This window comes from Phymastichus coffea, unplaced genomic scaffold (assembly GCF_024137745.1).
Source record: "Phymastichus coffea isolate CEN01 unplaced genomic scaffold, Cenicafe_Pcof_1.1 PCOF00089, whole genome shotgun sequence".
In the NCBI taxonomy this organism is placed as follows: Eukaryota; Metazoa; Arthropoda; class Insecta; order Hymenoptera; family Eulophidae; genus Phymastichus; species Phymastichus coffea.
The window spans coordinates 334357-354852 of NW_026706900.1; the positions used below are offsets into that span (position 1 = coordinate 334357).

Consider the following 20496-nt stretch of genomic DNA (forward strand, 5'->3'; position numbering starts at 1 on the left):
TACTTGTGTTCAGGTTTCCTTGTACTACTCTGTCCGTCTTCCGGCACGCCTCCTGCACTCCTCCAGCGCGGCCCGGAACACGGCACACCTGCCGTTTCCGGCGAGGTGGGCGACGTCCCCATGCCCGGCCTCGGAGCACAGCGGGCAGACCGGTTCTCCTTTGCATTCCGTCGCGTAATGTCCGGATGCGCCGCATTTGCGGCAGCATTTCGTCCTGTCCTTGCCCGTACATTCGGCCTTCACGTGGCCGAAGCTCAGGCACCTGTAATATTTCGTCACCGTCAGTCTTTTTCGGATGCGACAGTGCACCCAGCCAATTCCGATCCGACCGCGCCGGAGCAGCGCCTCGGCTTCCCGCGATTCCATTTCGCAGACCGCCATATACTGCTCAGCGCGGTCAGAACCGAAAATGTGGACCCGAAAGTCTGTGTCTCGCCCAGACTCTCGTCTGAGCGCGTCCGTCACGTATTCCGGAGTCGCAATGTAGTCCAGATCCATGATCTACAATTGTACCTTGGAAGTCATAGCCCTGACACTGCCCGCTTCCCCGATGGCCTCCTGGATCTGTCGTTCAAACATGTCGCGTCCGTCTGGTTTGTCTGCGTCTACCTGCAGCTTCTATAGGCACAGACCGTTCCTCGTCTTCCTCAGGGTCGTCACCTGTACGTGACTCTCCTTCAGATCGATCGTTGTCTGAATTTTTCGTACGATATCGGAGTACGACGCGTGTGTCCCCTGTTTGACGAGGACAGCGAGTCCCCTTTTCTGGTGGGCCGGTCTGTCCTTGTCAGGTCGATTCCTTGCGTCCGTTTTCTTTTTTGTCTTTTTCCGTGTAATAGTCTGCCAGTCTTTGGTCGAATCTGTCGTCGGTGGCCTCTTTTGTGAGGGCTCCGGCGTGGGTCCGGTCAGCGAACGTTTCCGTTTCGTCTGTGGCGTCTCTGCGTTGTTGTTCGCCGTCATGCTTGTCTTGTTGCTGTCTCGTCGGTGTCCTTCCGGAGCTGTGTCCATCCGTTTGTGCAGCGCAATGTCCACAGACTCGAGAATTGTCTTGATTCCAGTCTTCACTGTCATATTCATGTTTATTTTGTATGTTTGCTGCTTCGGCCATTTTTGTCGCCGTCTCTTGTATTAGCCTTAGCAGTTCAGTCATGTCTCGTGTTTTGTTTGTCGTGGGTGTTCGTCCTGACGTCTGTTCTTGGTTGTCTGTGGCGGAGGTGTAACTCGCCCCGCTGCCACCACTTGATACACTGTCTGCCCTCTGTCGTTCTGGTATGTTCAATGTATTTTTGTTCGTATCGTTTCATTTGGTCCTCCTCTTCGCCATGCACAAGGTGCGGTCCTCAAAATCCTTACCGCTGCCCGTGGCCACCGGGGCTTTTACCCGATCGGAACCCGAGGTGGATTCTCCCTGAGAAGGGATTACTACTTGAGGTAAATCAGTGTTTTCTTTGTGCATTTTCCATAGTTTTCTGTCCCGTTATGCTAGAGGTCCCTCGTGGTCGCGACTTCACGAACCACGCTGGGACAACGCACGGCCCCTGAGGTCCCCCCCCTTTATTTACTTAAAACGTGTATAAGAGAGGGATTTGCCGAGAGACTTTCGCACGCTATTTCGAATGACGATTTAATCGGGGAGAGAGAGGGTGAATCTCGCGATCGTCGCGGACTATTCGCTCGCACGCTTATAATAATTTCGCCGCGCGCGCTGCGCGGGATCGCCCGCTAATTACAATAAATAGTGCTATGCACCTACCGCTGAATCGAAGCGGATACGGTGACCAACCGTATCCTTCTAAACTTGTTGGATGACGTACCGCCTCTACGTCTGCTCCTGCGCTGGGGCTGCTCGCTGCTGCTGATTGCCGAGGTTGCTCTAGCAACTGCTGAAGCCGCGCACGTTTAACAGTGCGCGCACTTGACACTCCTCTCTCTCCACTCTCACTAATTATATGCTGCACTCCCTGGATCTCACTCAGAAAACGATAAAACACGTTGGGATCTCGAACTCAATCGCTATGATGCAGCCGGACTGAAGGTCACAGTCATACTGGATAGCTAACTCTCTCCTCCCGGTCATTTCCCCCAACGCGCCCTCTCTCTCTCTCTCAAACCGATCGCGGCTGTTACGCTCAGCCGCTGAGTAACCCACACGAGTCTAAACGATTTTCGGCAATCGTTGCACTACATAAATACAGTTTTTTTCTCTAAACGTTTTAGTACAGTTTCTCACTCTCCTTTAGATAATACGTGAATTATATTAATTTAGTTTTCCTTATCAGCACATGTCTGAGCTTCGTGAAATAAAAAGCAACGACGTCAAGACATTGGTTTTGAACGCTAGCTGCGCGAAATTCTCCACTTTTCTTTTCCTTTTTGATCACTGACTATAAATTTAACAGGCGCTTAACTGCGCTCAACTTGTAAAATAAGAACCTGAGAAACGATCTCGCCAGTCGTCCTGAGAACTTTAGGAAATACGCTTAACATAATTTTACAAATTTCATAAATCTATCAATAATTACAAATATACGTTTCTTAGTGAATACACGAGCGTCAGAAATAGCAACATGATCAATATGAATAGTTTTAAATACTTTGTCGCCTTTTGCAACACTACGATATTCACCTTCTACTTTGCCACTTGATAGATTAAACGCAATATATTTTAGCAAATTCGTAGGTATTTAAAAGTATCTATAAATATATATGTATGACTTCCTGTATAACTTCATACAGTTATTTGTATGAAAATATAATACAAATTTCGTTTGAACAGCAAGTTCTACGTGTCAATGTTATACTCAACAGTTGAACGTTTAGTGTAATTGCGCGAATAATATAATTAAACGGTCATACCCTGTTACATGGCGCCCAACGTTACAGAATCTACGGGGTTTTTGATAGTGCAAAACACCGGTTCTCAATAGTAAACTCGCGCCCAGTCAACCAACGACTCAGGTGGCAATCAAGTGTTGTTGTGCGCACTTGATACCGAAGGCCACGTTAGTAAACAAAGCCTGTTAGCTAGCTTGCGAAGGCCCGCCGCGGCAAAAAATTGTAAATAATAGCTGTGAACGCGTGCGAGTGCGACCGAAAGATTCTTGAACGTAAACACCAACGAATTTTGAAAATTGCCGCAAATAATATTATTATACCCGTTGGCCCGGGGAAGACTAACACCGGCAATTTTCAAACAAAATTAATTCAACTGAATAATTTTATTTGACATAATATTGCCTTAACGTAAATGTTTTTTTAATATTATTAACTGCGGTTATTGGTGATTGCGCACAACGCTCGTTACAATATTTTAGATACTAACTCACACAGCCGTACTAACAAACAGTTAGTGCGTCTGATAGGCAGGATCATTATATTGCATATTAACGAGCGAAGAATCTTTCGGCAAATAAATCGTAAAACGCCTTTGATCAAGCCCAGTGTTGGCTAATTTATTTTCATTCGGCGTACGAATTTTAATACAACACTCGCACTCGCGTAACATAACTGTAAATTTTGCAAAGAAAGCAAACGCAAGCAAACAAACAGACAATTATCGACCGCACTCAGACAGAGATAGAAAATTGGGTATGGACGCTCCAGGAGGAGGAAATCGAAGAATACCTCGACCAACTGGAGCTCAAAACTAGCGGGAGCAAGCTCTCGAGAGCTGCACGACTGCACAACTGGCTACTCGGCGACTATTCCGCAGCAGATTTCGCGGAAGTCGACCACCAACACAGCAGTCCAGCTAAAAGAGCCGCCCTACGCTCGGAGCTAATTGTGTCCCTATGCCAGGAACACACAGCATCCGAGCAGGAAGGAGAACACCCGCTAGCTCAACTATTACAAAGTGCGGACGTAATATCGCGAGTTCAAAAAACCGCGATAAACATCGCGAATGCCCTGGACAGCGGAGAAAACAGAAATAGTAAGAAGGAAATTACTATAACGGCTGATGATGGCAGCCAGTTCAAACTCCCGCCGGCATTCGCGGTGATGATTCAAGACCTCATTTTCCGGTCCAGAGAACATGAAAGGAAATGGGAGGTACAAGACTCACGAAATTCGAATGTGTCTAACCTAACCCAAATAGTAGAACAAATCGTCAGGACCAACATCAAGGTGCAGGAACAAATCAACAACCTGTCAACCAGGATGAAGGAACTGGAAAATGCCGTACACAGAGATATGCGGCAAGACGAGTCAAACAGTTCCAGTGAGGAACCACAACGAGAAAACACGCGTAGGAGCGTCGCATTTCAAGATACATTCACGTGCCACTACGACGCCAGGCTACCCCAGAGCACTCCAGCCGGACCCGGACTGAGGCCCACGGGGGCCGCCGGCAGGACCCCCCGCCCGACACCCCCTTTCGGAGAGGGTGGACAGCATTAACTCGGTGGAGTTAATGCTGAAGTGGACAACCACCCGCCGAGTATGTGGTCATCCCAACAGACGTCAAACCCGTGGTCGACAGCAAGGGACGTCGGCCGCATCGTCCGAAGATGGAAACTCAGGTTCTCCGGAGAAGGCAACGCGAGTATTGACACCTTCTTATCAAGGTTGGACAACTCGAGGAGCAGCGCTGGACTTACGGAAGACGAGATGCTCACAGCTATCTCCGAGCTACTCGCCGGTTCTGCCCTCGTCTGGTTCGAAGCAATGCGGAACGAATGGTTCTCCTACGCGGATTTCGAGGCAGACGCCAGAGCATGGTTTGGGACCAGCAGGCAACAACAGCAGCGTCTAACCAAAGAGGTCCAGGGCCGATACCAGGGCCCAGACGAACCCGCGAACGTATACATCGCGAACATGATGGGCCTAATGAGTCGGCTAAACCCCAGAATGACGCACGAGAGCCAGCTGGACCTGCTACATGCCAACCTCCTACCGGAAATCCAGAGCCAAATACGTAGATCAGAAGTGGACTCCGTCCAGACACTAAACGACCTGGCCACAACGGCCCAGAACAACTTGCATCAGCGGAGGATGGACCGGACGATACCAGACCCTCAGTCGACTCTATATCCTGAGTTGGCGTATCACCCCCGCACCGACGCGAGCAAGGGTCGTAAAGGGAAAGTGGCATCTATGTCCGATGACAAACCGGAAGTCAGCGATAGATTGGACCGCATGGAAAAGGTACTCGAGAAGGTGACGCACCAGGTCGTCTATACACCGACGCCCGCGGGGGCGACACCTAATCCGAGTCTGGAATCCGTCGATGGCGAGAAAAAGGTTCTGCCCATCGACATGTTTAACCAATTGCTGTTGTCCATCAAGGAAATGACGGCGGAAATGAAGAATAACCGAGCCGACAAAAGCTTGACTTCCGAGGACCGAACTAAAAGGCCGGAGACTCCCCGCAAACGAGGAAGAGAGTTCTCAGGGCCGATCAAATGTGCCAAGTGCGGCCTACTGGGTTACTACAGAAAGTTCTGTCCCCAATGCAATAAGGGAAACGAATAAAGGAGTGGATAGGTGGGGTTGATCCCACTCCTTCATCCAGTAACCCAAACCCGTCAAAGAGATCTCGCAGCCTCCGCCAACACAGCCCACGCCGTTAGTAGTGAGCGTGTTGAGCGACGAGAGCGAGAACTCCCTTAGTGACGCCAAAGATAAGCGTGGCGGTAGAGTGCGTGCGGTGAATGAAGGTAATGACGTTAACAGAGCCAAAGGTCCTAAACCAGCCGAGGCGGTGACGTATGGATCGCACACGCCCTCGGGGGCACGGGTAAAGGCGGATAAATCGTCGAAGAAGAACCCCATGGAAACTCCGATCGTCCGAACCAAAGGGGCTCGGACGACAAGTAACGTCACTCGACCACACAAGAGCACAATGGTTAGCGCTATGATGAATAAATAGCAAAGCTGTGGAGCCGTCGAAGCTGTTTCCCGATATTCCCCGGAACAGGAGACGCGTTGGTGGCTACCGGTGAAAATAGGGGACTTCCAAATACGGGCCCTCTATGATCCGGGAGCTTCCACCGCAGCCATGGGTAGTAATGCTCTACAAATAGCGTCTGTGCTGGGCGTCAGATTGGACACCACCCACGCGGGAACAGCTGGATTACCAGACGGTCGTAAGTTAACGATCGTCAGTCACGCCATGCTACCATTCACCGTGGGAGGATTGACGATGCCGACGAGAGTAGCCATCCTCCCTACCCTCGTCGAAGAATGTATTTTAGGAGTGAACTTCATCAGGTTGTTCAGAGCGGTACTTGATCCAGACGATAACACGTTGCTGTTCAAGGGATCGCAGACCAAAATGGAGCTAGAAGTAGCTAGCTTGGAGGCTGGTCCGAGATTAGCCACAATCGGACTAGCCGAGGTTACGGCTACACAACAGACCATGCTTCAGAAGACCATCGACGAGGCCCTATCTCGAGCCCCGACGGGCTTGGGATGTGCGGCAGGCATCGAGCACGAGATTCGGGTCGGTGATACGAAGCCAATTAAACAGCGTTACTACCCGGTATTGCACAAGGTCGAGCAGGAAATGCATAGACTGATAAGGGAAATGTTAACCCAAGGGGTAATCGAACCAGCAGACAGTGGCTGGTCGAGCCCAGTGGTTATGATACGCAAGTAGGACGGTTCGTACAGATTTTGTATTGACTTCAGAAAGGTCAACAAAGTCACCGAGCCGAATGCGTATCCCTTACCGTTTATGCAAGATATATTAAGGCGTTTGCGAAACGCACGCTATATATCGACGCTCGACCTCAGTAGCGCGTATCACCAGATCCCACTCAAGACCGAATCTCGGCCGATTACGGCCTTTACCGTACCCGGACTGGGACATTACCAGTTCGTACGAATGCCGTTCGGTCTCTCGTACGCCGGCGCCACCTTCCAGCGGTTGATCGATAGTGTGATCGGCCCTGAACTAGGCGAATTCGCCTTAGCCTATTTGGACGGTATCATAGTGGTATCGTCCAGTTTCGAGGATCACCTACGACATCTAAAAACCGTATTGGACAGGGTGTGCGAAGCTGGCCTCTCGATTAATCGAGAGAAAAGCGTCTTCTGCAAGTCTGAAGCCAAATACCTGGGCCTGTTGATCAACGGCGAGGGGATCAGGCCAGACCCTGAAAAGGTGCGCTCTATCATGGTGTACCCACGACCAGGAAACGTGCGACAGCTGCGCACCTTCCTGGGGGTTGCTTCGTGGTACCGCAGATTCTTGACCGACTTCGCCACACACGCTCAACCGTTAACGAGGTTAACAGGAAAAAAGAGCGAATATGTGTGGGGAGAGGAACAGGAACAAGCCTTCGCCAAAATTAAGGCACTCATGATGTCCGCACCATGCCTGGGATCACCGGAACCCGATGGGCAGTACGTGCTGGAGACAGATACTAGCGCTACTGGAATCGGGGCCGTCCTGATACAAAAAGTAGGAGACGGCGATCGAATCATAGAGTACGCTAGCAGAGTCCTTAATCCGGCTGAGCAAAACTACTCAGCTACGGAGCGCGAGTGCTTGGCGGTCGTGTGGGCCATCCAAAAATTTCGCCCATACATAGAAGCGTACCCGTTCAGGGTGGTAACTGACCACAATAGCCTGAAATGGTTATACAACCTGAAGAACCCGATTGGACGTCTCGCCCGATGGGCCTTGCAACTTCAAGGCCATACTTTCGAGATCGAATACCGAAAGGGGGCAGACAATGTGTTGCCCGACGCCTTATCACGCGCTTTTGAGCCCACGAAGGCAGAGGTTGGCGCAATGGACCAACCGAAGTCAAGGGACAGCGCCTGGTACACGGATCAATTCCGACGCGTCGAGAGCCAACCAGAGAGATACCCGAATTGGAAGGTCGTCGGCCGGGTGATGTATCACCGAAAGCCGAACTACGATCACCAAGGAGGAGACGGATATGGCGACGAATGGAAACTCGTCGTGCCCCCGGAAGAACGCAAAGCGGTGTTGTTCGAAAATCATGACCTAGAGACGGCAGGACACTTGGGACGCGAGAAGACCTTCGCCCGCGTCGCCAGTCTTATTACTGGCCGGGAATGTACACGGATGTGAAGGGATACGTCCAAAAGTGCCAGGTCTGCCAACAGTGCAAGGTCGAGCAGCGACCGCCGCGCGGGCTCATGCAGGACCGAACATGGTCTATGCCTTGGCAAGTGGTCGAGGGCGACATTGCCGGACCCTTTCCGAAGAGCCCACGAGGGCACGAATACGTCCTGGTATTCATCGACGTATTCACACGATGGGTCGAATGTATACCCATACGTAGTGCTAACGGCAAGACGATAGTGAAGGAACTTCGGGAATGAATAATCCTACGTTTCGGCACGCCAAAGATCTTCTTGTCCGACAACGGCACCGAGTTCCGTAATCAGTTTGTGTACGGGTACCTGAGAGATCAGGGGATAAAACGGACGTTCACCCCAACCTATACCCCGCAGGCTAACCCTACGGAAAGGGTTAACCGTACCTTGAAGACGATGATAACGTCGTATCTGCAGGGGAATCATAGGGAATGGGACCGAGCGCTACCCGAACTCATGTTCGCGTTGAATACGGCCGTCCATAGCTCCACCGGGGTTAGTCCGGCCATGCTCAATTACGGCAGACAACCAGGAGCCCCGAATACTCTCCGGAAACGGATGGACGAGCTCACCGCACAAGAGGAGAGCTTGCTTCGAATCGGGCAATGGAACGAGCACATGCAGAATCGCCGTTCCGCCATTCAGCAAGCTCACGAGAGCGCCTCGGATGAGTCCCTGAGGCAGTCCAAATACTACAACGCCAAGCACAGGAACCACAGGTTTAAAGAAGGTGATTGGGTGTGGAAAAAGAATCGCGTACTGTCCTGCGCGGCGCAGGGCATTTCCGCGAAACTAGCGCCCAAATTCATAGGCCTCTTTATCGTCACGAAGTTACTCGGTGCCAACTCGTATCGCCTCGCCAACCAACAGGCGGAGGTCACGGAGCTAATACACGCTAAGGACCTCAAACCCTATTATGGACGAGACGACGACATACCAGAAAATGGGACCCGACCACGAGATGACGACGAGACCTCTACCACCGAGGGAACCAAGGCGATAAGCGTCCCGCCCAACGCAAGCGATACATCGATACACGGAAACGGGAGCGCCGACACTACAGATAATACACTCCGAAATGACGATGCGACAATTCCGAAATCACCTCGCCGTACTCGCCGTAATCCCCCCAGCCAGACGCCCCCGTCTGGCAAAAGGACCTGGGAGGAGATAGTTGAGGGGTTGAGGGAAGTCGAGCGAGGCCGGACAACCCTCAACGCCCTCCAACGGGCTGTGTACGCCGAGTACGACGCGTACACAGCCGTGGGGCACCACCCAGATGACCTGGATCATTGGGAGAAGGTGGTGTCCCGCCGTCGCCAGTTCGCGTCGGCGCTTAGGGAGGTCCAGCATCGCCACCGCCAGGCCATCGAGGGCCCGGCGAGTGGCAATCACACGAGCCTCCCTCAGCCTCCGATCACCGGAGCCAGAACAACGGCTCCGGAAGCCAGGTTGGGGATCACGTCGCACCAGGGCCCGCAAACGTGCGGGGTAAACCTGGTGGTGAATGTGGACGGGAGCCAGGGCGGTCAAGCAACGGGGCCCATCCACATCAATGTGGTTTTAGGCCCCGCGGGTGAGGATCCCACGGTTGAAAGACCGTTGTGGTCCGCCCCGAACCGTAGAAACGGGTTGCCTCTGACCCCCAGAGAGCGAGGTCTCCCACGGGGCACCCTTTCCCGCGCTCAGTGGGAAGGGTGCAACGTGTGCCACTACCCCGGGGTGACCCGCACGGACCGCTGCCCACGCGTGCGACAACACGCCGACCTGGTCCAAGAGAGGCTGGGGTGGGAGACGCGCTGCCGACCCCCGTTGGACGACCAAGGTCAGGAACTGCCACCGAGACCAGCTAGGTGATGATTCCCTGCCCCCGTGGGCAGGGCCACCGATATATCGCCCTGCTGTACAATAAAGTACAAAGTTAACATCACTTGGACTATAACCCTTTATTATTCTTTCCATTCTCCTCCTCGGAAGGGGCAGCGCTAATGGAATTATCGTCGAGGACCCTGTAGGCCCAGACTGGAAGGGGACTGTGCCGGTAAACGTCAAATTAGCGCTGATAATCTAATTTAATTGCTGCCTGTGAGGGCAGCACCTGCCGGGGGGACGAAATACGTAACGAAGGAATTCGGCACGCGAGCAGACGGAATGCGCGCGATAGAATTCGAACCAGTGAAGCATTGACCATTGTCGTGTCCGCCCGCTTTCGCTACCGCCACTACCGATCCACGTGCCCTTGACGACTACACGCCAGATCAGCGACATTCGACCAGTGCCAGATACCCGTGACAGCTGTCACCGAGGTGCCAGAGATCCGCTAGCTCGAGACCAGGACGGGAGAGAGTGTGTGGGGTTTCGCCATCGAGGGCGAAACCAGTGTGTGCGCGCATTCGCGACCCGCCAGCAAAAACAATAAAAACTGTTCCGCGCTGTGTGGTTCGTCCCTGTCTTCTCCGATCGCCTGCAAATATAAGGTAAGCTGGCCAGCTTAATTTCGCGATCACGGTGGCGTGATTAATAATCAAGTTCTAATATTCTATGCGTGCATGTAACGGCTCTAACAACAAAGAGCAGCGAGCGTCCCGGCAATACGTGTTGTCGACGAGCGAGCGTCAACGTAAACAAACGCGCGGGCCGACCTTCTGTAGATTATAAGGAATAATAAAAGATCTAGTTCATATTACTAACAAGTGTTTTCTTTTGATTCTCTTATATCTCATAGCTTCCACTCACTTTCCTTCGATAAGAGAACTTACTGGTTGACTGGCGCCTGTCTTTGTATGCTCTCCGATTTACCTATTGAACATATGATTAACTACGCGCGTCCGTTTAGTGTAATTGCGCGAATAATATAATTAAACGGTCATACCCCATTACAATATATATATATATATATATATATACACACACAATTTGCAGAAAATCGTACAGTAATTTTAAGTATAAAAATTGCAGGAGTTTATGTCAGTATACATTATACTGTAATCATAACGAAATGAAATTCTATATCATTTTTCTGTAGGACATCATACATATATTTCTGCAGATTTTTTTTCTAAAAATTACTGTACGATTTTCTGGAGATCGCATACATACATATATTCTGCAACGGTAGTTGATTCGAACAATCGATATGTTCGGAATTCGGTAGCACTTGCGATGTTCGAGCGAACGTCTAAGAGAGAGAGGGGGCGCGCAAGAGCTCAATTTTTTAGTTTAGCGTCAGTTGTTGTAAATAGAAACGCCAAAAGTTTTATACTATGTTTTGCCGATTTCCAATCGAAAGTTTTTTCGGATTTTGGATACGTGCTCTAGTCATAGCGAGGAAGGTGATTGTGAGTAAAAGCAGCAGAAATCACAGCAGCAGCACCTAAATCAGCAGCAAAACAGCACCTTATGATAGTATTTTGCCTATCGCAATTTTTTCGATCACATTTACCTTGTTTTACGTCTAAAAATTTAACACACACACGCACATACACATGTACACACACAATAAAATCAAAGCGTGTAACACAGAACGCATGGGCATGAAGAGCACATCAGCTCAGTAGGGCAGTGGGAAATGCGTAGAATGCACGGGCATCAGAGCACATCAGCTCAGTAGCGATGGGGGAGAGGGAAGTGCATAGAATGTACGGGCATCAGCTCAGTAGGGAGGACGTGAGTCGACCGTGAAATACACGAGTATCAACTTAATAGGAGGGAGGGGGAGAGGTGAGTTGACAGTGCTGAGTTAAAGATGCACAGGCATCAGCTTAGGGAGGACATCTCAGCTCAGTAAGCTGATACCCCTCTGAGCTCAGGCCTTTATAGTTTATCTACTGATAGATGCACCTCGCTTTTTCTGCGAGACAAAATACTAACCAGAGTATTTTGTCTATCGGGACTGGTTTTTGTATTCGCGCCGAGCGTTAGTTTTCTCGGCTGAATTTTGAATTCTCTCTCCCTCTCTCTCCGCATATTATAACAAGTTGTTAATCCTATTCGCGTGAGTAAGTCTTTCAGCCCATCGAAGACTGTAGTTTATTTGTCATGAACAATTTTGACTTTATTCGCCTCGTTACGTTATTTTATTTTAGTTTTACGGATTTTAGTTTAACGGATTTTTTAGTTTAACTCTTTTAGTTTAACGGATCCGTAACCGGTTAATTTTTAAACCGATTTCCTCTAGGCGATAGTTGTAGTAAACATTAGGTCACCTACACCTAAGATAGATCGAGTATCACAAGTCAGGTGACTTAAGGTGAGTTCAATTCTGTTGGAAAGAAGACATCAAAGTATCAAACGTAAAGGCGAATACACGTATATTTATATGTGTTTAATGGAGCGGCGGTTAGCTCTGCATTGTGGGAGTTTGTTCTTTAATAAACTCATTTTGTATCAGCTAAGCCACCCCCTTACAATATATATATGTATATATAATGCAACGGTAGTCGATTCAATTAATCGAACCGTTCGCGATTCTGATTTTCGCGCGTTGGTTCTAAGTATTGAGAGAGAGAGGGGGCGCGCGATCTTTTGAATTAGCAGTTACATCTTAGCTGTTACGTGTGTAGTACCGCCAAAATAGTTTAGCACAGTGTTGCAACGATTTGCCAATAAAAAAGTTTACTGGGATTTTGGATACGTGTGCAAGGGTGAGCGAGGAAGCAGCAACAGTAGCAGCATCACGGAAGCAGCAGCATAAGCAACAGCTATTATATAGCAGATTTGCGATCGAGGCAGCATAGCTGATTCGGATCGGAGGAGCATCTTTAATTTGCTTCAACAATTACGGCTAATCACCGTAATTGCACCGTAGGATAGGTGCACCTCCCTTAATTATCGCGTGACAAAATACATTTGGTATTTTGTCCAACCGTGTTAGCGTTAATTTTTTGTATTCGCGCCTAGCGTTAGATCGCGCCAATATTCGTATCTTCTCTCTCTCTCTCTTTCTCACCGAAAGTTATTTAATTGTAAATCCTATTCGCGTGCGTCAGTCTTTCGGCCCGACAAAGGCTGTAGAAATTTTTATTAATAAAATCTATTAAACTTATTCGCCGATTTCGTCATATAATTTTTCCTAATAGTTTAAACAATTGAAAAAGGCTTAGGTTTTAATCCGATTATAGCTAGGGGATTAAGTAGATTAGGAATAAAGTCGATTACACTTAAAACTCATCGAGTATCACAAGGCACGTGACTTAAGGTGAGTTCAACTCTGCTTGATCGAAGACAACTAAGTTAAGTCAGCTGACGTTAAGGCGAATACACGTATTAACATACGTGTTAACGGAGCGGCGGTTTGCTCTGCATCGTGGGAGTTTGTTCTTAAATAAATTTCTCATTTTTGCAGCTTTATCCCCCCGTAACAATAAATATATTAGACATTTACATTATACTCACATACGACTACATACACATTTTTATTTAATTGAGACCTAGTGAACGGTATAGACAATAATTATCATAAAATTAGCATTGAAAAAAACAATAAGGAAGCCAGTAATTATTTTGTCTAAAAATTCTATAAAGATATTTTTATCTTTATTTATAAAATTTTATAAAATTTATATTATTTTAATTTTATAATATTAATAAATATTTTATTTATAAAATTCCTTAAGAAATAAAAAAAATATATATATTGTGACGGTAAACGTCAAATTAGCGCTGATAATATAACTTAATTGTTGCCTGTGAGGGCAGCACCTGCCGGGGGGACGAAATTCGTAACGAAGGAATTCGGCACGCGAGCAGACGGAACGCGCGCGATTGAAACCGAACTAGTGAAGCTTCAACCATCATTGAGTCCGCCCGCTTTCGCTATCGCTATCGCTGATCCACGTGCCGTCAACATCAACACGCTAAAGCAGCATCAGCCAGTTATCCAGTTATCCGTGATTGTAGCCGCCAAGGTGCCAAGCAGCTATCAGTTCGAGGCCAGGACGAGAGTGTGTGTGTGAGGTTTCGCCATCGAGGGCGAAACCATAAAGTGCGCGAACTCGCGACCCGCGAAATAAACAATAAAACTGTTCCGCTTTGTGCGATTTCTCTCAGTTTTCTTCGATCGCCTGCAATAATAAGGTAAGCTGGCCAGCTTAATTTCGCGATCACGGTTGCATGATTAATTATTAATTTCCGACATTCAGAGCGTGCATGCGACGACTCTAGTAACAAAGAGCAGCGAGCGTCCCGGCAATACGTGTTGTCGATGAGCGAGCGTAGATGTAAACAAACGCGCGGGCCGACTTTGTATAGTATTTGAGGAATAATAAAAGGTTTAGTTCGTATTACTAACAAGTGTTTTTCGATTCGCTTACACCTCATAGCTTCCACTCAATTTATTATAGGTTATTTACAATTACCGGTTGACTGACGCACGTTTCCACATGCTCTCCGATTTATGTATTGAGCATAAATAATTACGCGCATCCTTTTAGTATAATTGCGCGAATAAAATAATTAAACGGTTTTACCCCGTTACAATATATATATATATATATACAGGGTGTCTCAGACCACCCGTCCACCCCCCAAAGTGTGCCGAAAAAGTTTTTTTTTTTCAAAAATTGATAACGCAATTATATATAAATCGAGTACGCTCTATCGATTGGACGTAAAATCAACTTCCGGTTCCAACCGGAAATGGCCTATTCAGACCGGAAGTGCATGAAAATCCATTTTTTTAAATGGAACATGCATACTTTTTTTCCAAATTCAGATTCTACGGTAAAAAATACGAAAATTTCATAAGAATTTTTTGAAAAAAGTTTATATTTGACCTCTAATTGACGTCTGAAATCTGTAATCCACCAGTTCGTACTCAAGCTGCGAATATGCATGTTTTAACAATGGAATAGGATAATTTGGCTCCTCTAAGAGGTTTTCGGGGTCGCTGAGTCCGAATCCAAGGTGAGTTTGATCTTATCAGGTCATTTTGAGGTCATTTCAAGGTCATTTAGAGGTAAAACAAAAAAAAATATTAGATTTATCAAGAATGAAGTACTTTTAAAATTTTAGCCTTAATATTACAAAAATATGAATCTCGTCGTTTTTTCATTTATTCTTGTTATTATTAATCTATGTATTTACATAGCGTACTTTTATGAAATTAGGGGGAATGAAATTCCAAAACAAATTAGTTTAGCGAGATAAAAATCTTTATTCTCAAAACATAATATATTTCGTTGCAGTAGCAACATTTATTTATAATAACATAAATAATGATAATTTGTTTTAATTTAATAAATTACGTAGGCATTAAAAAATCAGCATACTTATCGAATGTTATGTATTTCAAACTCTGCGATCGCGTTATACAAGATAGGTCTTAAAAAGCAGCTTTGAAAATTTTCGCCAACGACTTGAGTTTTGCAACTGGTCAATCCGCCAAAGAGATGAGTTTCATAGATCTGTTCTATTTTCGGATGAATGTACCTTCAAGAGTGATGCAGAAGTTAATACGTGGAAATGTCGTTATTGGTCACAACAAAATCCCCGGAAAACCTTCCGCTGCAGTTACGGCGTGACATGTGGTTTCAGCAAGATGCATGTCCTGCACATACGGCACATATCTGCCGAAATAGTTTGAATCGTATGTTCCCCAATAGGTGGATTGAAAGGTTTGATCCTGTCAATTATCCACCTCGATCCCCAGATCTGACTGTCCTGGATTACTATTTGTGGGGAAGAGTAAAGGACATAGTTTACCAAGAACGTCCGACAATGAGAGCCAATATGATTGGCAGAATCACTGATGCAATTCGGTCGCTGCAGACAGCAGAAATTAGAAGAGCTGTTGATAATTTCCAAAGAAGAGTTCAAGCATGTATTTTTCAAGGCGGAGCGCATTTTGAACATCAAAGTTTTTGTCAAATCTTCACCGTCTATTTTCGCACAGTTATTTCAGCGTTATTCATAAAAAAATTTTATTTACAGAACAATAGAAGATAAAATCTAATTATGTTATAAAAATTTTCATTATGTTAGGTTCTAATAAAACAAATTATCATTATTTATGTTATTATAAACAAATGTTGCTACTGCAACGAAATCTATTATGTTTTGAGAATAAAAATTTTTATCTCGCTAAACTAATTTGTTTTGGAATTTCATTCCCCCTAATTTCATAAAAGTACGCTATGTAAATACATAGATTAATAATAACAAGAATAAATGAAAAAACGACGAGATTCATATTTTTGTAATATTAAGGCTAAAATTTTGAAAGTACTTCATTCTTGATAAATCTAATATTTTTTTTGTTTTACCTCTAAATGACCTTGAAATGACCTCAAAATGACCTGATAAGATCAAACTCACCTTGGATTCGGACTCAGCGACCCCGAAAACCTCTTAGAGGAGCCAAATTATCCTATTCCATTGTTAAAACATGCATATTCGCAGCTTGAGTACGAACTGGTGGATTACAGATTTCAGACGTCAATTAGAGGTCAAATATAAACTTTTTTCAAAATTCTTATGAAATTTTCGTATTTTTTACCGTAGAATCTGAATTTGGAAAAAAAGTATGCATGTTCCATTTAAAAAAATGGATTTTCATGCACTTCCGGTCTGAATAGGCCATTTCCGGTTGGAACCGGAAGTTGATTTTACGTCCAATTGATAGAGCGTACTCGATTTATATATAATTGCGTTATCAATTTTTGAAAAAAAAAACTTTTTCGGCACACTTTGGGGGGTGGACGGGTGGTCTGAGATACCCTGTATATATATATATATATATATTTTTTTTTTATTTCTTAAGGAATTTTATAAATAAAATATTTATAAATATTATAAAATTAAAATAATATTAATTTTATAAAATTTTATAAATAAAGATAAAAATATCTTTATAGAATTTTTAGACAAAATAATTACTGGCTTCCTTATTGTTTTTTTCAATGCTAATTTTATGATAATTATTGTCTATACCGTTCACTAGGTCTCAATTACATAAAAATGTGTATGTAGTCGTATGTGAGTATAATGTAAATGTCTAATATATTTTTATATACATATATATATTGTAAGGGGGTGGCTTAGCTGATACAAAATGAGTTTATTAAAGAACAAACTCCCACAATGCAGAGCTAACCGCCGCTCCATTAAACACATATGAGTATACTCGTAGAGGAAATCGGTTTAAAAATTAACCGGTTACGGATCCGTTAAACTAAAAGAGAATGAAATAACGTAACGAGGCGAATAAACTCAAAATCGTTAATGACAAATAAACTACAGTCTTCGAAGGGCTGAAAGACTTACGCACGCGAATAGGATTAACAACTTGTTATAATACGGGGAGAGAGGGAGAGAGAATTCAAAATTCATCCGAGAAAACTAACGCTCGGCGCGAATACAAAAACCAGTCCTGATAGACAAAATACTCTCGTTAGTATGTGCTCTGATGCCCGTGCATTCTATGCATTTCCCACTCCCCTACTGAGTTGATGTGCTTTTCATGCCCATGCGTTCTGTGTTACACGCTTTGATTTTATTGTGTGTGTACGTGTGTGTGTGCGTGTGTGTGTTAAATTTTTATACTTAATACAAGGTAAATGTGATCGGAAAAAAAACGGACGGATAGGTCGGAAGATCGCACGCACCCCCCCTGGATCGGCAAGCCGATTCTCTACCGCTAGAGCCACTGCCACTAGTACCCGGAACAGTTCTTATCTTGTATATATTATTAATTATTATTGTGATACTAATATCCCTCCCCTAAATAATTTTATTATAATCTGTACGTGCGTGCGCGCATACGAGGTGTGTTCAAAAAGTTAGGTGACTTTTCAAATTTCACGGGCAACGTACTTTCGATTATCGATTTTTTTGTTTTGTTATGTTGGTACACTCTTCCCGAACATCTGTACCAAGTTTCAAGTGTATAGCATTTTTTGTATGGTTGTGAGAGGCGTAAAGGTTATAAGTGTTTTGCGTGCTCGGCGATTTCTTGCTATCGAAAAATATGGATCAAAGAATTTGCATCAAATTTTGTGTAAAAAATAAAATAAAGTGCTCCGAAACACTTGAAATGTTGACGGTGGCATACGGTAAAACTATTCAGAGTAAAAAACATGTTTACAAGTGGTACAAACTCTTCCAAGATGGCCGGGAAGATGCCTATGACGAGCCTCGCTCTGGACGCCCAAGCACGTCAACAACTGATGAAAACGTTCAAGCAGTGAAGAAAATTGTTCTGGAAAATCGTCGAATCACAATCAGAGACGTTGCTGAGGATGTTGGTATATCGCTTGGCTCGTGCCATGAAATTTTTTCTAACATTTTGGGCATGAGACGTGTGTCAGCGAAGTTTGTTCCGAAATTGCTAAATTTTGACCAAAAGAACCGTCGCATGAACATCGCTCAAGAACTCTTGAATGACGTCAACGACGACCCAGATTTACTCAAAAGGGTCATAACTGGTGACGAATCATGGGTATATGGTTATGATATCGAAACCAAAGTCGAATCGTCCCAATGGAAGAGCCCAGATGAGCCAAGACCGAAAAAAGCACGCCAAGTTCGATCAAATGTCAAAGTTTTGCTCACTGCTTTCTTCCATTACCATGGCGTGGTGCATGAGGAGTTCTTACCATATGGACGTACGGTCAATAAACAGTATTATCTTGAAGTTATGAACCGTTTGCGAAAAGCAATACGAAGAAAACGCCCAGAATTGTGGAAAAACAATTCATGGCTTTTGCATCACGATAATGCCCCTGCTGACTCATCTTTGCTTGTGAGAGATTTTTTGGCCAAAAACAACACCAAAATCATGCCTCAGCCACCATATTCATCGGATTTGGCCCCATGTGACTTTTTCTTGTTCCCAAAACTAAAGAGACCTATGAAAGGACGGAGATTTGCAACGATTGAAGAGATAAAGACTGCATCGCTGGAAGATCTCAAGACTATACCGAAAAGTACTTATGAGAAGTGCTTTGAGAATTGGAAAAACCGTTGGCATAAGTGTATTGTATCTGAGGGGGATTACTTTGAAGGAGACAACATAAATATTGATAAATAAATAAATATTTTTTCTTAAAAATACAAAGTCACCTTACTTTTTGAACACATCTCGTATGTGTGTGCGTGCGTGTGTGTGTATGTTCGCTGAAATAAAAGAGATATTATTATAAAAAATCATTTGTTACTATATATATATATATATATATATATATATATATATATATATAATACAAAAATATAAAAGAATTTATATATAAATTTATTAAATATAATTACAAATAATAATAATAAGTGACGCTCAGTGTCGTTGTCGTTATCGTCGTGGTCGTGGTCGTCGTCGTCGTGGTCAGCAAGGAAAAATTTGCCAATCTTATAGCGCGGGGCGCCGTCGACTGTTTCGTCCATGAGAAACAGTCGCTTTTTCCCCGTGATGACGAGATCGTGCAGTAGCGCCTTTGCGGATGGTCCTGCCAGGGTATTTTCGGGAGTTGACGACCGCGATCGGAATAACTGGCGCACGACGTGTCTGACTGGTCCAGTCCGATCGACGTGCCGCTTGCTCCCGTACTGTGGTGATGATTACACCCACTACGGCTACCGACTGCAGCGACCACCGGCGCAGTATGTGCACTCCCAGCCCTCTCATACTGGCGTGGTATCGTTGTGATCGTCGACCTGCAACAAAGAAACTTATAAAAAACTACCCCTATTAAAAAAAAAGAAAAAAAAAAAAATTCACACCTGTTCTCATTGGTACGGTTGAGATGTCGTAAGATCGATCACGAGTGCTGGAGGTGTCACCAGATCGATGTGTGTCACGCGTTGTAGTGATGGTAGTGGTGGATGCGAGACAATGACCTGGCAAACCATCTCCACGTCATCATCATCTTCATCAGACCTGTAAAAAACTTATTTATAAAAAATTAATTGATATATCTATATATGCAACAATATATTAAAAATTAATATATATGAAACTTACACATTCACCGTCGAAGACGATCGGGAGCATGGAGACGGTGGCAGTACTTGAAGTGGCAACCGACACCTGGTGTAATAATATTACATATACAAGACGTAACAAAAGTACTGAAACGGTCCTGCATTTTTTCAGGTAGATTTGACCTTGGACCTCACCTTCAAGGTTATTTCAAGGTCAACTTTCATTTCAATGAAAACCCCTCTTTTTTATAACAGTAATTGAAAGAGAGGAAAATTTTACGTTCAAGTATGTATCGAGGTCCACGGTCAAGGACAACCTTAGAGATCAAATAAAAGTCAAACATGTATTGTTAGGTAAACATCTAGAAATGTCGTAGGATTAGTAAAGGACATAAATGACAAATTTTCTTCAAACGAAAACATCTATTTCTGATATCGGCAATAAAAAATTTTATACTGTGGTAATTTGTAAATTATAATGGTCACATCCCCATGGTATCAGTATAGTTGGAA

The 20496-nt window shown here is 45.1% G+C and overlaps 1 protein-coding gene across 1 annotated transcript in view; it reads left to right on the plus strand.

The window, feature by feature from the left end:
• The window catches only part of LOC131669215 (nitric oxide synthase, salivary gland-like), an 840995-nt gene that overhangs the window by 247556 nt on the left and 572943 nt on the right, over positions 1-20496 (plus strand). The window lies entirely within an intron of this gene.